Raw genomic sequence first — 12,710 nt, forward strand, 5'->3', positions numbered from 1 at the left:
TATTTTGCTTTTCACTTGTCATTATGCTTCCTATAGTTTTACCACTCCAGCCAACAGGTCAATAAATGTATTTAGAGAAGCTGCATGTTTTCTAAGCCTGATCTTTAGTGTATTTTTAAGGACCCTGAAGCTGTTGTTTAGCTCTGTTCTTTGGAGAACAAAAGAAATTAGCCTTTGACTAAAACACCTCAAAATGTTCTGCTGAATTATGCAGGCTCAATTCAGAATTGTAAAATGTTAAGTGACATGTGTTTTAACCCCACTTTTTTTTTTTTTTTTTTTTTTTGCGGTACGCGGGCCTCTCACTGTTGCAGCCCCTCCCGTTGCGGAGCACAGGCTCCGGACGCGCAGGCTCAGCGGCCATGGCTCACGGGCCCAGCCGCTCCGCGGCATGTGGGATCTTCCCGGACCGAGGCACGAACCCGTGTCCCCTGCATCGGCAGGCGGACTCTCAACCACTGCGCCACCAGGGAAGCCCCTTATTAAGCATTTTTAATTTTGTCATGTGTAATCCTTTCACCATCACATTTAATATTAATTTGAAGAAGTCTGCATTGCTTACACTGGAATTTAGCCACCAAGGAATGCTTCATTCATCTGTTGGCTTAATGAACCACAATGTCAATGAATAAAAGCGCAACTTTTTGAGGATTTTCTGTGTGGTCATTTTCAAAAATGAATATTTTCCAGCTTTGCCGTAGGTCTGTGTTAGACGTCAAAGCCTCACATAATTAGACAGTTTTCCCTCTGGTCATTTGACGGCATTGCCACAGAGAGCTGGGCATCGTGATGGAGATGGAAAAGGTCACATCATATTTTAATGCCCAAAATGAAATGACTTGAGGCCAGTCACACAAGACTAGACTTCTTTTTGAAGTTTCTCTAAACCCTTTTTAACAATTAAAATAATTGCCCACATTTCCACTGATGCCTGGGCCGGGAGAACAGGAACTTAAACATACTTCTAAAGATTAGCTTTTGAAACAAGCAACCTTCCAGAAAACCCTGCTTGCTGGTGGCGGCTGTCTTCCCCTTCCTTGCTTCCATATTATTGGTGGGTTTGTAACTACAAGTGTTACAGTGAAGCTGCACATCTGATGTTGCTGGTAGCCCTGCTGCAGCCAGGACTTGTCAATATCCCCAACTGTCCACTGGTCTGATACAAACTCCCACCCAAATCTTCCAAGGAAAAAGGGTTTCTTTAGGTTTATTTCTCCCCTACCTCATGCTCAGATAGAGGCTTCTTATAGTAAAACTGCTTGACCTACAAGGATTATAACCAGTGGCATGCTGGAGACAGCTAGCATTGGTTGTAAAACACAGCCATTACTAAAAAAGCAACCCATAAAAAATGTATAATTAAATACATTCTATTAAAACCTATATTAGAGCTCCCCAGAGAAACACCATACATACTATATTTACATTTATTCACTCTTTATGATAGATATATATCATATACATGATATCTATTTATCATATACATATGATAAATACATATCTACATCTATATTTATAGATGTCTGTCTGTCTATCTATCTACCTACCTATGTAAGAGAGAGAGAAACTGAATTTTGTTGTGAGGAATTCGCTCACACAATTATGAAGGCTGAGAAGTCCCCAGAGCTACCATCTGAAGAACCAGGAGAGCTGGTGCTGTAATTCAGTCCAAGGGCAGGAGAAGTTGGGCTGAGGTGTCCCAGCTCGAGCAGGCAGGCAGGAAGAAAAAACAGGACAATTCTTTTTTCTCCACCTTTTGTTCTGTTCAGATCCTCCACAGATTGGATGATGCCCACCAACCTTGAGGAGGAATCTGCTTCACTGAGCCTTACGACACCCCATGGTGCAGTCACAGAAGCAAAGGACACACTGAAAACTTATCACTTCCTATTATACTACATTTTCCTACCCTGTGCTCTTCTTGTTGTCTAGGTCTACCATAATCATGTGATGGAAATCTCATACAGATCTTCCTTGATTTATGATGGGATTATGTCCCAACAAAGCCATCGTTAAGTTGAAAATGCAGTTAATACACCTAACATCGTAGCTTAGCCTCGCCTACCTTAAACGTGCTCAGAACACTTCCATTAGCATACAGTTGGGCAAAATCATCTAATAAAAAGTCTGTTTTACACCAAAGTGTTCAATTTTGCAAGTAGTTTATTGAATACTGTACTGAAAGTGAAAAACAAAATGACTGTCTGGGTACAGAATGGTAATAAGTGTATGGGTTGTTTCCCATCATGACTGCATGGCTTGCCGGGGGCTTTGCTTCCCTGCCACTGCCCAGCATCTTGAGAGAGGATCATACCGCATATCACTAGCCCAGGAAAAGATCAAATTTCAAAATTCGAAGGACAGTTTCTACTGAATGGGTATCGCTTTTGCACCATCATAAAGTCAAAAAATTGTAAGTTGAACCGTCATAAGTCTGGGACTGTCTGTATACCCGTGTGCTATTCTGTGCAGTGTGTACACCTCTACTCTGTGTTCAGTGATGTCACATTAGTAGCTTTGAAATGGACCCTGGTGGGAGAATTTTATTACAGAAATAGGCAAGTGCTATAAATCACTGATTGTTTTGTGCATTGTCTATATTTCAGAAAGTGATGGAGAAGTTTTTTATAATGCAGATTCAACTTAAAAATGAGTCTTTAGGGCTTCCCTGGTGGCGCAGTGGTTGAGGGTCCGCCTGCCGATGCAGGGGACACGGGTTCGTGCCCCAGTCCAGGGGGATCCCGCGTGCCGCAGAGCGGCTGGGCCCGTTGGCCATGGCCGCTGGGCCTGCGCGTCTGGAGCCTGTGCTCCGCGGCGGGAGAAGCCACAGCAGCGAGAGGCCCGCGTACCGCAAAAAGAAAAAAGAAAAACAGAGTCTTTATAGCAATTACAATGTGAATAGCACAAAAAAAATTGAGAGACTATTCTTTCAGTATTGGAAAACTATTATCCACTTAAAGTCACTCACATCTTTGACAAATGAGAGAAATTCCAATATATATTTTTGTTGTTTCATTTCTGTTCATTTGCATAAACAAAGATACAAGTTCTGATCTTCATATCAGAACTACCCTCATTCATCATTTGCAGCAGCTAGTTTGGCTACAGACACAATTGTTCAACAGAAATCAAAGAAAGCATCCTGTGAGAATCCAAAGGCTGTATGAAATTTACAATAAAGAATATTGTATGCTTTATTATTATTTAAAAATTATATGACACACATCCTTTATACCAGTAAAATTTATAATAAGCATATGTACTTATGTGCAAACATGCCTTTTTTTCCCCGAGAGCCAGTTGTTAAAAATTTACCAAGGTACCACTGATTAGAGCATTTTATATCTAAAATTTTTAAGTCATACTCATGTGACTTAAAATCACTTTGTCCAGGGTATATCAGTGTTATCAGAATGCCCAGGTCATGGGAATGGATTCTAATAGCCCAGAAATACGATCTCCATCCCTTTTCCACTCTCTTCTCACCTACTAAGTCCATATACATAGTCTAGTCCTTTCCTCTTCCTTTCAGTGTTGTTTTTTTTTTTTTTCCCTAAAAGATCCCTAGTGTTTTTCTGAAATTTGCCTTGATTAGGGCTGCTCCAGTCTATTGAACATGGGTTTATATCTATAAACCTCAAAGGCAAGAGTCGGGATTTTGATTTTTTTTTTCCACCTTAAAAGATTATTCTCCCTCAGTTATTGAGACAGTATATAAATACATGGACTAGAGTTGAAATAGGGAGGACCCCTTCCAATTCTACTTAATAGCGTCTAAGCTCCAAAAGCTGATGTATATTGAGGGGGAGGGGCAACACCTAACTCCAAGTGGCTTCAGGCTGTAAGTCCCAAGCCCTTGCCTAGCTAAAATGTCCTATTACATAATTTAAAATTTCTAAACAACTCCTCATTTTGTAACCAAAAGTGGGGTCTAGTGCTCGCTGCTCAAAAGCCAATAAAGAGGCAAGGTTGGTGGAAAGGAAAGTTTGCTTTATTTTGGATGCCAGATACCAGGGTGGACACCTGTCCAAAGGCTGACTCCCCGACACTGACAGAGCTTTTATAGGCTGAAGGAGGAGACTACATGCAGAAACAGCACAGTCAGCTCTGACCGTCATCTTGAAATTGGTCATGAGGTAGTCTGACCACTGCCATCTTGATTGTTTTAAGAACAGTTAATCTTCAGTTCTAGGGTTGGTTTGTTCCCATTTCCTTGAGGCCAATTCTTGGAATTGTGGCAGCTTATGTCATGGCTACAGTCTGATCATCATGTAGTTACCTTCTTCCACCTGGTGAGCGTTTCAGTACCTATAAGACAGCTCACAGGATATGGCTCATAATATTACCTATAGCCCTTGAGTAGGAACTAAGGGTCCTTGACTAATGTTTAATGACTAAACTATTATTATTTGGTCTCCTTTGACCATTTTCCTTTGTTTCTGCATTTTCTCACTTCTCTGATTAAACTTATTCTTTGGCTAAAGTTTTTCCACAGATGAAAGACAGGCAGAGGACTTGGGGGACAAGGACCATAGGGTCCTGCTCTGTTTCTATTTGTCATGAAAACATAGCATCTTCAGAAAAGTGGCTTAGAGATTTGGACAATTCTTAAAGGCTGGGTATAATTGGCATATTACCAAATAACCAATTTAAATAAAAGTTTTCCCACTGAGTTTATCAGGAGTCATCAAACTATTTGGGAAAAAAATTGCTGTGATAAAGACTTAAATACTGTTTTTGGAAACCTTCAGATGATTGGCATGTTTGTAGACCAAACATCTGGATAGTCTGCTTTTGACATTTGGTAATATGCAGACAGTCCAACAGTTAAATGTGATGTGTTTTTAATATCCAGAAATTACTTTTCAAAGGCATAATTTTGTTTCCAACCAAAGCAAAATCAAAACACCACCATACATCTGTTCGACGCTGTAAGTTTTTCAAAGTATTTTTGTATCTTTTACTTAGTTTGATTCTTAATGAAATCAATAAGAGATATGCATGAAAAATATTATTATTTTTATTTCATAAGGAAATAATCTGTGGCCAAAGAGGTTGTTTAGTGATTTATCTAGACTTCTGTAGGAAAGTTTGACAGAACTCAAACTCAAGTGCCCTGAGTCCCAATGTCAGAACACTTACAAATAATTTAGATGTTTACCATTTTATCCTCCTTTCTGATGGGATTATCTCTGGAATGGATGAACCTCACATCCTAAAGCATTCAGATGGCATTTATATATTAAACTTTAGAGTGTGTCATAAATCCTAAGAGAAGCTAGGATGTTGGAAAATTAATTTGAGCTTAAAGGCCTAACTAATGTCTACAGATAGTGCTCAGTAATCTGCTTTCTACAGACACTGCAGATGTTACTTCTGTTTCCTCCAAAGAGCTTCCTTTTCAAATACATGTTTCAGGAAGTCTTGAAATATTGGAATCAGTTTTTACATTGCCTTTCTCTGTCTTCCTTGTGATCACGTAGTCAACAAATTCTAAGAGGAAATTGAAGGCATAGAAACAGAGGATCCGTAAAAGCTCACCAGGGACTTCCTGGGTGGTCCAGTGGTTAAAACCCCATGCTCCCAATGCAAGGGGCCCGGGTTCGATCCCTGGTCAGGGAACTAGATCCTGCATGCCGCAATAAAGGTCCCACGTACCGCAACTAAGACCCGGCGCAGCCAAATAAATAAATTTTTAAAAAATAGAAGCAGCTCACCAGAAGAGAAAAGGTAAGAGACAGGGAGTAGAAGGAAAAGAAATCTACTCTCCTCAATGGATATATTAGAAAATACCCTTTCTAGGTGGCTACCACTCGGTACCAGGTGACTGGAAAAATCATTCTTCATCTTGACCATCAAATATCAATACATCACAACATTAGATAGTTACTCACAGCTATTCAGCTTTGCCTATCCCCAAGTCTACCACCACCTAGGGACAGCCCAAAATTGACAGAGCTTTTAATTTCTGAAATCAAATTAATCGGGATTTTTGGCATCTTCATAGACAAATGACAATCATCAAGAAAAGGTAAACCTGTAAGAGGGAGAGAGTGCCCCTACATATCTTAGGGGTAAAAAGAGAAGTGCTGTTTTCTCAGGTATAATAAGGTCCATGGGATACAAGAAAGCAGTGAGAAATCAGGGTCAAGGGTAGGTAATAATGTTTCTGTGGACAGACAGGAAGAAGCTGAGAGGGAGAATCAAGGTTTGAAAGGTCAGTGCTGTGGAATCAAATGAGAACTACACAGTGAGATCAGCTATATAGAGATTGCTTATAAGGAAACTAATCCATCATACAGGAAACATGTCTAACTCTTCAAATATTCTGGAGCCCCTGACTGTCCTCCTGGACTGGGCTCACTCATTTTCCTTCTGCTGATGCACCACGAAAATTCCTGATATAGCTCTTCCTCAACTGTTACCGACACAAGCCAATCTTAAATAATGAAAAATAATGACTTCTTTCTTGTTTCTCTTAGCAGATCTAACTAAAGTGCTTTTTGAAAAAACTAACTTTACTATAGACTTAATAATAGGAAGAAATAAATAGCAGCATAAAAAGGAAACATAAAAGATAGCTGTCTTCCCACAGTGTGGCTTTTCTGACAAGTGCCAGTCCAAAGGACTGTACATCTTCATGGACTTTGCCCAGGGCCCTTCCTCCCCCTCTTTATTTCCACGGGAGGGATTCCATTTTATTATCTATTAACTTTTCGCCCTGAATTTCTGATCCTTATTCATCCCTAAAAATCCCACTTAAGAACCATCTGCAACGCCCTCCCTGTAAGTTTCCAGGAAAGCCGCTTACTTCCCCGCAGGAGACTCTCTTCCAGGAAGGCTTTGGACAAGGAGCCAAGTTCCGGTGACAGGGAACAGACAGCAGATTTGCTCATCCCAGCGGCCTCAGCGACACAGAGCAGGGTGGGAGGGGCTCTCCGAGGCCGGCTGATCTTCAGGACCTCCCAGGAGCAAGGACTTCTTGCCTTTCCCCGTCTTTGCATCTCAGTCTAGTCCCCTTTTCTCCCGCATCAGAGGGGCTGTGACCAGTGCGCGTTGTTGAACAGAGTAGAGGACTCCAGGATCAGGGCAGGTGGACTTTAGTCTGAAGTCTGGAAGCTTAGAGAGGGGCTCAGGCAGGGCCAGGATTTGTGGACTCAACGCCGGCTTTCGCAGTTGTGGACACTATTTAGGGTTTTACGCGCCCTCGTGTGGCCACAATATATATAGCAGCAGAGCCCACCTTTACTACCCGTCCAATCTGCATTTCCTTCAAGTCATCTTAACAAAGTTGATCCACTGGGGTTGAAACCTGCACCCCTGGCCAAGCTTTATCCATTCAGTTCAATACAACAAACTGCTCTCTGGTTAACTGCTGAATGAGGAAGTCGGTATCTTGGTTCTACTTGCGGTTTAAGAGTTTCTAAGGACACTCTTCCTTATTCCTTTCAGATTTGACCAGTTTCCCACCTAAGAAGACTCTTTGAAGCTCAGAAGACAGCTGGGCATGCATGCTCTGGAAGTGGTCTCCTCCCAGCACTGCTAATGTACTGCACATACACACATATTCACACACCAAGCTGACTGCACTGATTACCTGGGATAATTACCCACGGGGTTTACAGATTCCACACAGCTGTCACTCAGAGCCTGGGCAGGGGGTATAAACCACAGGGTTATTGTCCCTAGTCAGAAACACAAAAGGAAAGGTCAAATACTGAGGACACTCTGGTTTATTTCCCAGGGATAAAAGGGAAAAAAAAATTGGATCAGAGGAACTCAGAGGTCTGAAGATTGTTCTGGCACATTGCTTCTGCTCCGGCAGAGTGACGTATGTCAGAGACTTCAAGCATTTGGGTTTCATTCCCAGACTCGCAGGCCCTAGAGGTTACCTGGTTCATTCAGCCAAGAGGAACCCTGCTAAGCCCTGTTGGGTGGATGTTCCATTTAGTGGGCTTTCAGAAAGATCAGGGCCAAGAGTAAACACTGAATCACTAGGATACATCCTCTATTCTGCCTAAGAATTAAAATTAGTCCAACCATGCTATCTCCTGTCCAAGGGTTCATCAAACTTTTCCTTTCCCCTTCTACTCAAAAGGAACGCTATCTTCTCATTAAATCCTACACAAGCTCCCTCCTTTCTCCTTAACCTTAGCCTGGAGACACAAGATGCAGGATGACCTGCTCCCTTGTTTTTCCTTGTTAATTCTACCTGGGACTTGAGCCTTACCCCTCATTTCTTGCCTGTGGACCACAAATCTCTTGGATTATGGCTATCCATCTACTACCATTTTTGAGTGCTAATATTCTGGACACGAGTCCTTGTCAGATATATGTATTAAAAACGTTCAGATAAGTCAGAATATGAATATATATATATATATATATATACACCCATTGGGTATAGTGGAACTTGCCTTTTCATTATCTTAATGCTATCTTTCCAAGATTCAAAGTTTTTAATTTTAATGAAGGCTAATTTATGATTTTTTTAAATGTTTGTTGTTTACTCTATATTCGCACATCCTTCTTCCCTTAGGGTTGTTAAGATTTTCTCTTATGTTTTCTACCGGAATTTTTATTATTGTATTGATGCTTTTTACATTTAGCTCTATGATGAATTTCAAGTTAATTTTCATGCGTGGTGTTAGGTAAGGTCCAAAGTTCACTTTTTCCATATATGGCCTGTGGTTCCAGCACCATTTGTTGAAAAAAAGTATCAGTTCCTCATTGAGTTTCCTTGAGGCATTTGTAAAAACAAAAAAATCAATCGTTTATATGTGAGAGCTCGTTTCTGGACTCTTTATTCTGTTTCATTGATCTTTGTATCTAATCTATGACCTTGCTCAACTAACTTATTCATTCTAACAGCTTTTTCTCCCCCGTAATTTAAATACTGCCTTTTCTTGTTGTATGTCGTCTAGAGGACTACAAATCCCAAAGCTCTTCATTGATGTGTCACATTATTTAGGATCTAGCGGCTATTCCTAAATCAGTTTGTGCAGCCAGTTCAGTGACAGCCATTCAGTCTGGATGTGGCATGTGTGTTCTGTTCCACATCCTGGTGCCTCACTCTTTCCTAATGCTACTATGTGATGACTTCCTGTCCCGTACACATGCCCTCCCACCAAGAACCAGGCTGATATGACCATCACTCTGTCTTCCCCATCCTCCAAGTCAGTGGCATCATCTATATTTTGCTTTAGGCAACATTGCTAGCCCAGTAAGTCAATTTAGAGACTGGAGATTCCAGCTTTTACCCTGGAGAGGGCTGTCTCCATGGGGGGAAAAAAATCTCATATTCCATAATTGATAATTTAGGATTTGTATTTTTTTTTGCTTTATTTTTTTGTCTATTTATTTGAATGTTTATGGCAATATTTCTTCCTTTTATAGAATAAATAGAAGTACAGAAGAAATTGTAAATTTGAGGAAGATGGACTCATGTTTGGAACATGCCAGGGTATTCTGCACAACTCAGCTACAAGAGGACATCTTTTTTGACCGCAGTGCGTGTCGACCTCTTGTCTTACATAGGGATATCCACCCAAAAGGGTGTGATGGTCTTCGCTGAAATGAGGGGCCTGGGATTGAGTGCAGAGATGTATTATATGAAAAACTAGGGGTTAATTTACTTTTTTTAAAAGAGGGAAATACAAACAATATTCAACAATAAAGTCTCCTCTAAGAATGTGAGCAAAGAAAGATAGAAGCTTGCGCTGAAAACTGCGAGATAACGTTTCTCATGGTCTGCTGCCAGGGTTGGGATGGTCATTGTGTGGAGATTGTTACCTGGTTTATTTTTCTTGTATTTATTGAACTCCTGCTGTGGGCCAAGGGGGAAAAAAAGCACGCTCCTATTTCAGGCAGCAGAGAGAATTCTTTATCTCCAAAAATGCAAATGGAAAAGAGGGCACCACCTCCTGTGTCCATCAGCAAATACCAGGGCCCACCACCATCCTTCATCACCCCAGGCCCTGTGGCCTCAAAATTCTGATGATGTACAGCATCATGTTGTTTTCTTAAAGCATCAGCCAGCAGGTGTATTGACACTCGGTTGGCACCCTCCAGAATTAGGCTCTGTGTAAGGGAAACTGAACAGGGCAGATGTCTGGGAAACTGGGAAGCAGTGGCAGGGCTGTGAAACTTACCAGCCACTTGCAAACAGCATGTGGTTAGTGACCATATTTCCTTGGTGCTAAGGGTAACATCCTTTCACATTTTAACATTTATGAAGTTGGGATATTGCTTGTAGTATATATGGATGTATATTTTTACACACACACACACACACACACACATTTGATGAGGTAGTGTTCTGTTTTTCTCTTCAATAACTATAATTAAATCAATGCTGTAGTTTATCAGCATGTTACTTGCCAATGCAGGAAGGCACTCATTACCATGTCAATTCTCACAATGTGCTAATGATACTAGTTGCCTGTTTTTTAAAGCCATATGTCAAAGTGATTAGTGCCTTTCTCTTTTTCATTAAGAAAACTTACAGCATGCTTCTCTTTTATTAGGCAATTGTGACACCTGCTGTCAGAAACAAAGAACTTACTTTCCAATTCCTTGCTGGTCTTTCCTATGGAAAAGAGATAAATATTGCTAGAACATGAAAACTTCTAGGAGAAAATGAGCAAATAACAGTTAATTTTTCCTGACCGTTGAAATTCCAGTATTAAGTAGGTAGCATTATGTGTTGAAATATTGTAAGCAGCCCAAAGCATGTCTCTGTGTCTCCCCCTTGTTTTTACTTGAGGATTTGGTGATGAGTGATTTAGTGACCACAGATGGACAAATATTTGCAGACATCTACCCATTCTTTGAGCAGGTAGATAGCACCCTTCTATAGTTTCTAGTTCCTTTTGTATGTTTGTTCCTATGTTTTGTTTTGAGCATTTTCTTTTCTTTTCTTTTAATTTTTATTGGAGTTTAGTTTGCCCATGGGCTCTGTGGGTTAGGATTTCAACAGGGCACGGTGGGGACAGCCCTTTACTGTCTGGGGTCTCAGCTGGAAGTACTAGGAGTGAATAAATGCCTGGATGTCAGAGCAATTGAGGCGATGTCACCCATGCATCTAGCGGTTGATGCTATGGGCAGAGACCTCTGTGCTCTATAGACTGGGACACTTATCTGCTGCTTCCCCACAGCATGGTGAGTGAGCATTAGCATGCGGCAGGTCCTGGATCCAAAGGCGTCCAGAGCCAGGCAGAAGCTGCATGGCCTTTTCTGACACAGTCCCGGAGGTTGTATAGCATCACGTGTGCTGTACTATATTGCTTGCAAATGCACCCCTGTGGTCAGTCTAGATTCAAGAGGAGAGGTCCATGTTCAGAGAATCTGTGAACATGTTTTAAAACGACCGCATCTATTTAATTGTGTACCCTGGCAGTCCATTTCTTACAATCAATTAGCAGAGCACCATTGTATGGCTGTGCCATGCTTAGTGTAATTGATTTAACTTTTCATGGCTATTTAGGTGGTTTCTAGTTTGTGGCTATCATGACTATAACTGCAATAAATATTTGTGTACAAGTCTTTCTATGGACATATATTTTTATTTCTCAGGAAAATACCAAGGATAAGATTACTAGGCCATATGGCAGTATATATTTAACATGAGAAAGTAACACAATGTTTTCTAGAATATTATGACTTTGTATCCCCATCAGTTTATATGTGAGAATTCAAGTTACTCCACATCTTCACCAACAGTTAGTATCATTCATCTTTTTAAATTTTAGCCATTCTGCTACGTATGCAGCATTATCTCCATGTGATTTTAATTTGCGTGTCCTTATTGACAAATGTTATGAACACACTTTTGTATGCTTATTGGCTATATCTATTTCCTTGTGCAACGTGTGCGTTCAGATCACTTGTACATTTTTATTGTGTTGTGTATCCTATTATTGAGTGATAGCAATTGCTTATGTATCTGGACACAAGTTCTTTGTCAGATATACCTATTACAAATATTTCCTCCTAGGCTATCTATCTCTTGCCTTTTCATTTTCTTAAAGATTTCTTTCCAAGATTAAAAGATTGTTGTTTTAGCATATATGTGGAACCTAGAAAAATGGTACAGATGAACTGGTTTGCAGGGCAAAAATAGAGACACAGATGTAGAGAACAAACATATGGACACCAAGGGGGGAAAGTGGCGGGGTAGGGGTGGTGGTGGGATGAATTGGGAGATTGGGATTGACATATACACACTAATATGTGTAAAATGGATAACTAATAAGAACCTGTATAAAAAAATAAATTAAATAAAATTCAAAAATTCCAAAAAAAAAAAAAAAGGATTGTTGTTTTTAGATTTGTGGTTGCCAAAGGGGACAGAGAGGCAGGGGAGGGCTGGACTGGGAGTTTGGGATTAGCAGATGCAAATTATATATAGGATAGATAAACAACAAGGCCCTACTGTAGAGCATAGGGAACTTTATTCACTATCCTGTAATAAACCATAATGGAAAAGAATATGAAAAAGAATAGATATATATGTATAACTGAATCACTCTGCTGTATACCAGAAACCAACACAACATGCTTAATCAACTACACTTCAATAAAAAAAGGGTTTTACTTCTTTTTGTTTTTTTAAGTATTTATTTTTTTAGAGCAGTTTTAAGTTCTCAGCAAAATTGAGAAAAAGGGAGATTTCCCATATAGCCCCTGCCCTGACATGCATATGCACATAG

The sequence above is a fragment of the Leucopleurus acutus genome, assembly GCF_964270905.1.
Source record: "Leucopleurus acutus genome assembly, chromosome: 7".
NCBI classification, from domain to species: Eukaryota; Metazoa; Chordata; class Mammalia; order Artiodactyla; family Delphinidae; genus Leucopleurus; species Leucopleurus acutus.